Here is a 10,000-nt window from a genome sequence, read left to right on the forward strand (position 1 = left end):
TAATGAGTTGTCACTTCAACTTTTGGCCGCGGTTGGCTGCAATGAGTCTTGCCGGGCTTAATAGTCGGCGTGGGGGTGAATTTGCGAAGGTGGCCGTGTTTCGATGCATGTTTGCCGGCGTGTTTAGGAAGGTTGGGTGGGTGGGTGGGTGGTTGTGTGGGCGCCGTGGTCTGAGGGCACATCCTGTGGGATGTGGGAGGCGGGGGAAGGAGAGCGCCCTTGGTGCGTGTGTCTAGGCGATGCATTGCGGAAGGATGGGCGGGTGGGGCCGGGCGTGTGGGTTCCCGACTTATCGGTGAACCATTTGCTACTGCGGGGCCAAAGCAAAAGGGAAAGCATAAGGGCGCAGGCTGCCCTCTGCGGGACAGGTCCGGCCCTGACGCCGGTTTACGATTTCTCCGGTAAAGCACCTGTCGGGTGGCGACCGGAGGGTCTTTGCAGGGCCTGGATCTCCGAGCCCGTGGGACAGGCGGGAAAGGGTGGCGGCAGCCGGTTGAAGTCCCGACCCTGGGCAGCCTCCCGGTCTTACCTCCATAACTTCGGCGAGGAGGGTCCGATCCCCGCGCGGTCGACGGCAGGCGGTAGGGCTCGGAGGGGCGCGGCCTGGTCCGCGAGTGCCCCGGCGCCACCCCTCTGCCCGTCCGAGGGACAGTAGGAAATGGCCATACCGCTTTCCGGCCGATTGCCGCCGGACGTCCGGCCGCATTCGCTCGGTCTGCGCGGCCGGCGGTAGCCGGGGGCGAGGGGCATCGGGCGGTGGCGGAACCAGGCCGGCCCGACCGCTGGGGGCCGCCCGGGCGACGTTTGAATCTGTCGGGTCGGACCGCCGAATCCCGCGGGATTTCGGGATCGAATCTGCGGGTGGAATCGGCACCTCGTCCCGCTGTCCGGTTCCCCCCGGTCGACTGCAACGGGTTTCCGAGGCCCGTCGGTCAGGCGCGGTTCGCTCCGCAATCCGCCGGCCGATCGGCACCGGGCGGGGCTCTACGGAAAGAGGGGACCCTCCCGCGTCGAGTGCCGGCGCACCGACCCCGCAGGCTGACCGGGAAGGTGAAGACTCACCCCGCTGAATGCCCGGCCCCGGCTACCCTCCGGCTCCGGGGCCATAACTTCGGGGAGGGAGGTCCGATCCCCGCGCGGTCGACGGCAGGCGGTAGGGCTCGGAGGGGCGCGGCCTGGTCCGCGAGTGCCCCGGCGCCGCCCCTCTGCCCGTCCGAGGGACAGTAGGAAATGGCCATACCGCTTTCCGGCCGATTGCCGCCGGACGTCCGGCCGCATTCGCTCGGTCTGCGCGGCCGGCGGTAGCCGGGGGCGAGGGGCATCGGGCGGTGGCGGAACCAGGCCGGCCCGACCGCTGGGGGCCGCCCGGGCGACGTTTGAATCTGTCGGGTCGGACCGCCGAATCCCGCGGGATTTCGGGATCGAATCTGCGGGTGGAATCGGCACCTCGTCCCGCTGTCCGGTTCCCCCCCGTCGACTGCAACGGGTTTCCGAGGCCCGTCGGTCAGGCGCGGTTCGCTCCGCAATCCGCCGGCCGATCGGCACCGGGCGGGGCTCTACGGAAAGAGGGGACCCTCCGGCGTCGAGTGCCGGCGCACCGACCCCGCAGGCTGACCGGGAAGGTTAAGACTCACCCCGCTGAATGCCCGGCCCCGGGCACCCTCCGGCGCCGGGGCCATAACTTCGGGGAGGGAGGTCCGAGCTCCGCGCGGTCGACGGCAGGTGAAAGGGGCCGGTGCGCCGCGGAAGGCGACAGCAGTCCCGTCAGGCTGCACCTCTGCTCGGGCGAACGGCGTCAGGAAAAGGGGAGAGCACTTCCCCACCGATAGCTCCGGAACGCCCGGACCCATTGGCCCGCGGCACCGGTGGCTGCTAGAGGGCCTCCGGCGCCGTCAGCCGGGGTACGTCCCAGGCCGGCCGGACGGCGGGCAGCCGGAGGCAACGGCCTGGAACGGAGCCAGACTTGAGTCGTTCCGTGTGCCGTGGGCAAAAAGGCAGGGCTGCGGGTCAGCGCAGTTTGGCAAACCTAGCCGCAAGTGCGGGAAGGGCGGAGGAGCACACGGACGCCGCCTTCCCAAACTGAGCCCAAAGTGCCCAGGCATGCCCCCTTGATCTCGCCTAATCAGTGAGCCCAAAATAATTTCAGAGTGTGGAAACCTGATCCAAAAAGGTCGAAAAGAACGGCCAGAGATCAAGTCCGAAAGGGGAAATCAGTAACAAGCAAGCAGAGTAATCATTAACCAAAAAGCGCAAAATTATGTTAAAAGTGTGAAATCATTAACCAAAAAGTCGAAAATAATGTCCAGAGACCAAGTCCGAAAGTACAAATAATTAACCAGTAAGCAGAGTCATCATTAACCAAAAATCGCAAAAGTAAGTAAAAAGTGTGAAATCATTAACCAAAAATCGCAAAAGTAAGTAAAAAGTGTGAAATCATTAACCAAAAACTCGAAAATAATGTCCAGAGACTAAGTCCGAAAGGGCAAATGGTTAACCAGTAAGCAGAGTAATCATTAACCAAAAATCGCAAAAGTAAGTAAGAAGTGTGAAATCATTAACCAAAAATCGCAAAAGTAAGTAAAAAGTGTGAAATCATTAACCAAAAACTCGAAAATAATGTCCAGAGACCAAGTCCGAAAGGGCAAATGGTTAACCAGTAAGCAGAGTAATCATTAACCAAAAAGGGCAAAAGTAAGTAAAAAGTATGAAATCATTAACCAAAAAGCACAAAATTAAGTTAAAAGTGTGAAATCATTAACCAAAAAGTCGAAAATAATCTCCAGAGACTAAGTGCGAAAGGGCAAATGGTTAACCAGTAAGCAGAGTCATCATTAACCAAAAATCGCAAAAGTAAGTAAAAAGTGTGAAATCATTAACCAAAAACCCGAAAATAATGTCCAGAGACTAAGTCCAAAAGGGCAAATGGTTAACCAGTAAGCAGAGTAATCATTAACCAAAAATCGCAAAAGTAAGTAAAAAGTGTGAAATCATTAACCAAAAACTCGAAAATAATCTCCAGAGACTAAGTCCGAAAGGGCAAATGGTTAACCAGTAAGCAGAGTAATCATTAACCAAAAGGCGCAAAAGTAAGTAAAAAGTATGAAATCATTAACCAAAAAGCGCAAAAATATGTTAAAAGTGTGAAATCATTAACCAAAAACTCGAAAATAATGTCCAGAGACTAAGTCCGAAAGGGCAAATGGTTAACCAGTAAGCAGAGTAATCATTAACCAAAAATCGCAAAAGTAAGTAAGAAGTGTGAAATCATTAACCAAAAATCGCAAAAGTAAGTAAAAAGTGTGAAATCATTAACCAAAAACTCGAAAATAATGTCCAGAGACCAAGTCCGAAAGGGCAAATGGTTAACCAGTAAGCAGAGTAATCATTAACCAAAAAGGGCAAAAGTAAGTAAAAAGTATGAAATCATTAACCAAAAAGCACAAAATTAAGTTAAAAGTGTGAAATCATTAACCAAAAAGTCGAAAATAATCTCCAGAGACTAAGTGCGAAAGGGCAAATGGTTAACCAGTAAGCAGAGTCATCATTAACCAAAAATCGCAAAAGTAAGTAAAAAGTGTGAAATCATTAACCAAAAACCCGAAAATAATGTCCAGAGACTAAGTCCAAAAGGGCAAATGGTTAACCAGTAAGCAGAGTAATCATTAACCAAAAATCGCAAAAGTAAGTAAAAAGTGTGAAATCATTAACCAAAAACTCGAAAATAATCTCCAGAGACTAAGTCCGAAAGGGCAAATGGTTAACCAGTAAGCAGAGTAATCATTAACCAAAAGGCGCAAAAGTAAGTAAAAAGTATGAAATCATTAACCAAAAAGCGCAAAAATATGTTAAAAGTGTGAAATCATTAACCAAAAAGTCGAAAATAATGTGCAGAGACTAAGTCCGAAAGGGCAAATGGTTAACCAGTAAGCAGAGTAATCATTAACCAAAAAGCGCAAAAATATGTTAAAAGTGTGAAATCATTAACCAAAAACTCGAAAATAATGTGCAGAGACTAAGTCCGAAAGGGCAAATGGTTAACCAGTAAGCAGAGTAATCATTAACCAAAAATCGCAAAAGTAAGTAAAAAGTGTGAAATCATTAACCAAAAACTCGAAAATAATCTCCAGAGACTAAGTCCGAAAGGGCAAATGGTTAACCAGTAAGCAGAGTAATCATTAACCAAAAGGCGCAAAAGTAAGTAAAAAGTATGAAATCATTAACCAAAAAGCGCAAAAATATGTTAAAAGTGTGAAATCATTAACCAAAAAGTCGAAAATAATGTGCAGAGACTAAGTCCGAAAGGGCAAATGGTTAACCAGTAAGCAGAGTAATCATTAACCAAAAAGCGCAAAAATATGTTAAAAGTGTGAAATCATTAACCAAAAACTCGAAAATAATGTGCAGAGACTAAGTCCGAAAGGGCAAATGGTTAACCAGTAAGCAGAGTAATCATTAACCAAAAAGCTTAAAAATATGTTAAAGTGTGAAATCATTAACCAAAAACTCGAAAATAATCTCCAGAGACTAAGTCCGAAAGGGCAAATGGTTAACCAGTAAGCAGAGTAATCATTAACCAAAAAGGGCAAAAGTAAGTAAAAAGTATGAAATCATTAACCAAAAAGCACAAAATTAAGTTAAAAGTGTGAAATCATTAACCAAAAACTCGAAAATAATGTGCAGAGACTAAGTCCGAAAGGGCAAATGGTTAACCAGTAAGCAGAGTAATCATTAACCAAAAAGCGCAAAATTATGTTAAAAGTGTGAAATCATTAACCAAAAACTCGAAAATAATGTCCAGAGACCAAGTCCGAAAGTACAAATAATTAACCAGTAAGCAGAGTCATCATTAACCAAAAATCGCAAAAGTAAGTAAAAAGTGTGAAATCATTAACCAAAAATCGCAAAAGTAAGTAAAAAGTGTGAAATCATTAACCAAAAACTCGAAAATAATCTCCAGAGACTAAGTCCGAAAGGGCAAATGGTTAACCAGTAAGCAGAGTAATCATTAACCAAAAATCGCAAAAGTAAGTAAAAAGTGTGAAATCATTAACCAAAAATCGCAAAAGTAAGTAAAAAGTGTGAAATCATTAACCAAAAACTCGAAAATAATGTCCAGAGACCAAGTCCGAAAGGGCAAATGGTTAACCAGTAAGCAGAGTAATCATTAACCAAAAAGGGCAAAAGTAAGTAAAAAGTATGAAATCATTAACCAAAAAGCACAAAATTAAGTTAAAAGTGTGAAATCATTAACCAAAAAGTCGAAAATAATCTCCAGAGACTAAGTGCGAAAGGGCAAATGGTTAACCAGTAAGCAGAGTAATCATTAACCAAAAATCGCAAAAGTAAGTAAAAAGTATGAAATCATTAACCAAAAAGCACAAAATTAAGTTAAAAGTGTGAAATCATTAACCAAAATGTCGAAAACAATGTCCAGAGACTAAGTCCGAAAGGGCAAATGGTTAACCAGTAAGCAGAGTAATCATTAACCAAAAAGGGCAAAAGTAAGTAAAAAGTATGAAATCATTAACCAAAAAGCACAAAATTAAGTTAAAAGTGTGAAATCATTAACCAAAATGTCGAAAACAATGTCCAGAGACTAAGTCCGAAAGGGCAAATGGTTAACCAGTAAGCAGAGTAATCATTAACCAAAAATCGCAAAAGTAAGTAAAAAGTGTGAAATCATTAACCAAAAACCCGAAAATAATGTCCAGAGACTAAGTCCGAAAGGGCAAATGGTTAACCAGTAAGCAGAGTAATCATTAACCAAAAGGCGCAAAAGTAAGTAAAAAGTATGAAATCATTAACCAAAAAGCGCAAAAATATGTTAAAAGTGTGAAATCATTAACCAAAAAGTCGAAAATAATGTGCAGAGACTAAGTCCGAAAGGGCAAATGGTTAACCAGTAAGCAGAGTAATCATTAACCAAAAAGCGCAAAAATATGTTAAAAGTGTGAAATCATTAACCAAAAACTCGAAAATAATGTGCAGAGACTAAGTCCGAAAGGGCAAATGGTTAACCAGTAAGCAGAGTAATCATTAACCAAAAATCGCAAAAGTAAGTAAAAAGTATGAAATCATTAACCAAAAAGCACAAAATTAAGTTAAAAGTGTGAAATCATTAACCAAAATGTCGAAAACAATGTCCAGAGACTAAGTCCGAAAGGGCAAATGGTTAACCAGTAAGCAGAGTAATCATTAACCAAAAAGGGCAAAAGTAAGTAAAAAGTATGAAATCATTAACCAAAAAGCACAAAATTAAGTTAAAAGTGTGAAATCATTAACCAAAATGTCGAAAACAATGTCCAGAGACTAAGTCCGAAAGGGCAAATGGTTAACCAGTAAGCAGAGTAATCATTAACCAAAAATCGCAAAAGTAAGTAAAAAGTGTGAAATCATTAACCAAAAACCCGAAAATAATGTCCAGAGACTAAGTCCGAAAGGGCAAATGGTTAACCAGTAAGCAGAGTAATCATTAACCAAAAATCGCAAAAGTAAGTAAAAAGTATGAAATCATTAACCAAAAAGCACAAAATTAAGTTAAAAGTGTGAAATCATTAACCAAAATGTCGAAAACAATGTCCAGAGACTAAGTCCGAAAGGGCAAATGGTTAACCAGTAAGCAGAGTAATCATTAACCAAAAAGGGCAAAAGTAAGTAAAAAGTATGAAATCATTAACCAAAAAGCACAAAATTAAGTTAAAAGTGTGAAATCATTAACCAAAATGTCGAAAACAATGTCCAGAGACTAAGTCCGAAAGGGCAAATGGTTAACCAGTAAGCAGAGTAATCATTAACCAAAAATCGCAAAAGTAAGTAAAAAGTGTGAAATCATTAACCAAAAAGCGCAAAAATATGTTAAAAGTGTGAAATCATTAACCAAAAACTCGAAAATAATGTGCAGAGACTAAGTCCAAAAGGGCAAATGGTTAACCAGTAAGCAGAGTAATCATTAACCAAAATGCGCAAAAGTAAGTAAAAAGTGTGAAATCATTAACCAAAAATCGCAAAAGTAAGTAAAAAGTGTGAAATCATTAACCAAAAACTCGAAAATAATCTCCAGAGACTAAGTCCGAAAGGGCAAATGGTTAACCAGTAAGCAGAGTAATCATTAACCAAAAATCGCAAAAGTAAGTAAAAAGTGTGAAATCATTAACCAAAAACTCGAAAATAATGTCCAGAGACTAAGTCCAAAAGGGCAAATGGTTAACCAGTAAGCAGAGTAATCATTAACCAAAAAGCGCAAAAGTAAGTAAAAAGTATGAAATCATTAACCAAAAACTCGAAAATAATGTGCAGAGACTAAGTCCGAAAGGGCAAATGGTTAACCAGTAAGCAGAGTAATCATTAACCAAAAAGCGCAAAAATATGTTAAAAGTGTGAAATCATTAACCAAAAACTCGAAAATAATGTCCAGAGACTAAGTCCGAAAGGGCAAATGGTTAACCAGTAAGCAGAGTAATCATTAACCAAAATGCGCAAAAGTAAGTAAAAAGTGTGAAATCATTAACCAAAAATCGCAAAAGTAAGTAAAAAGTGTGAAATCATTAACCAAAAACTCGAAAATAATCTCCAGAGACTAAGTCCGAAAGGGCAAATAATTAACCAGTAAGCAGAGTAATCATTAACCAAAAAGCGCAAAAATATGTTAAAAGTGTGAAATCATTAACCAAAAACTCGAAAATAATGTCCAGAGACTAAGTCCGAAAGGGCAAATAATTAACCAGTAAGCAGAGTAATCATTAACCAAAAAGCGCAAAAGTAAGTAAAAAGTGTGAAATCATTAACCAAAAAGTCGAAAATAATGCCCAGAGACTAAGTCCGAAAGGGCAAATGGTTAACCAGAAAATCCGTCGAATAATGTCCAGAGACTAAGTCCGAAAGGGCAAATGGTTAACCAGTGGAAGGGCGATCAAGCGGAAAAATTTGCCCCGGTTACCCGGGATGGAGTTCCAGAGGTCCGGCCAGAGTTGTCAAATTCGTCCCGCTGATCGGACGCTTGTCATTCGGGTGGCTGGGGGTTGGCGGGGTATCTGCACAGTAGTAGGAGGTGGCAAGTCGGGACTTGGACGTTTATTCCAAGAGTCCACCCGAGCCTCCAGGTCTGCAGAGACCGACCCTAGCTGCCGCCCAACCGACTTTTAAGCCTTTTTCGGATGGGGATTTTTTCCCATTTTCGTCCATTTTTCGGGTTTTCTGTCGGGCTTAATAGGCGGCAGCCTGACCCCCGGCCGAGGCGGGGGGCGCACTCTCCCTTGCGTAAGGGTCCGGATTTGCCCCGGAAAGTGCCCCCGACGGCCTCCCGACCCGGGTGCCTGCAGGGCGGGGGAAAGGGTAGTCCCAGCCGCAGGAAATCATTAACCAAAAGACTTAGCCGTCGGGGCAGAGGCTAAGACCCGGGCTGGTGAAATCATTAACCAAAAGGAATGCACCCTTTTCCGAAAGTGCAGGCCGAAATAAGGCGAGCCTTGGGCCGGGAAGGCCAAAACCCCCAACTCATGGAAGTGTATGGGGTCGGACTCGGCGACTTTCCCGGGCCCCGAGTTGACCTTTCCCCACGGGGGCGGTCAAGTTGCTCCCGCCAAGAGGGCACGTTGCATTTGCTGCCGCTCTAGTCCCCGGGCTAGTTAATCAGTTGCCGTCGGAAGTCCCGATGCCGAAATGAAAAATGGCCGTTGCGGCGATTTGGCGCCTCATTTTCGGAAGGACTACCGGCAGGCAACCCGCCGAATTGACACTTGCGATTCGGGTGGCTGGGGGTTGGCGGGGTACCCGGAGATTTTCGGGAACTCGATTTTCAGAACTTTTGCTGGCAGCGGTTGCACTTGCAAAGTGGCCGAAGAAGTGCTCCCTCAAGGAAGGACCTTCTTTTGAAATAAAAGACCTTCCGAAGAGTGCCTGGAAGTCATTTATGAGCATTTAAGGGTAAATCTGGCGGACTTTCCATGCTCTGTTGCCGGCTCTGAAATATCGCACAGTTGGGTCTAGGCCGGTAGACTGGCTGTGAAAACAGACAAAGTGTTTTGGCGAGCGAGAGAAAACAAGGCCTTGGAACAGATTGGGGGGTGCGGAGGCACACCACACCCACAGGAAAAGAATTAATAAAAAAAAAACCAAAGTCTTATGACATGTCTGTTGGTACAGTGAGAAAAGCAAAGAAGGGAGGCTGCGATGGCAGAGCAAAGCCGACCTTCATACAGATATACATGTCAAAGAAAGAAACTATGCCCGCAAAAGACTTGGTGCGAAATAACAAGGCTCCTTGTGAACGGTTATCTTTGTCTGTCAGGCGCAGATTGTGGCGGCGTCGCCTGGTTTCCTTGGGTTGCACTACATGTATGTCCTATTCTCAAACGAAAAGTGCGTGCCCAGAATTTTGTCCAAGTTAGGCGACGCACGCCGGCTGGCATCACCTCTCCGTGCGAGCGCCGAAAGCTTTGGTCGACCTGTTTGGCTACGCTGGTCGCGGTTGCTCCTTACAGTGATGGGGACGGAAAACCGATGCGAGTTGACCAGGCGACGTCAACCAAGTTGTGCATGCTTTCTCCCCCCCCCCGCCGCCGCCAACCCCACACTGTGTGAAAGGAAAAAAAAGTGCGTGCCCAGGTCACTCGATCGATACGGCGAGGACTGTCCGACGTTGGAGGGCCCAGGCGGGCTAGCATTTATTTGCTGGTGTTTCAGGCTCAGCGGTTACCTCCCGTTTCTGTCCCTTGTGTCAGACGGACATTCCTCTCGAGAGTTTGGCCACTTGGTCGGCGGCGTGCTAGGTAGATTACTCGTTGTGCGCCGTCTCCTGTGTGCCGATCTCTGTGCTGTTCGTGTGAGGCCGAGACGTCCCACTGGTCGCTACCGCAGTGGTCCGATTGTGAAGCTCCGGAGCGGGGCGTCCCGTTCCGGCCAGCTCGAGCACTCGATTTCTCTAGCACCAGAGCAAGGGCACACGCGCGGTGTGTGTGTGTATGCTTTGTATTTGTCGGTTACCGGTTTTTGTTGCACGAAT

This window comes from Heterodontus francisci, unplaced genomic scaffold (assembly GCF_036365525.1).
Source record: "Heterodontus francisci isolate sHetFra1 unplaced genomic scaffold, sHetFra1.hap1 HAP1_SCAFFOLD_987, whole genome shotgun sequence".
Taxonomy (NCBI): Eukaryota; Metazoa; Chordata; class Chondrichthyes; order Heterodontiformes; family Heterodontidae; genus Heterodontus; species Heterodontus francisci.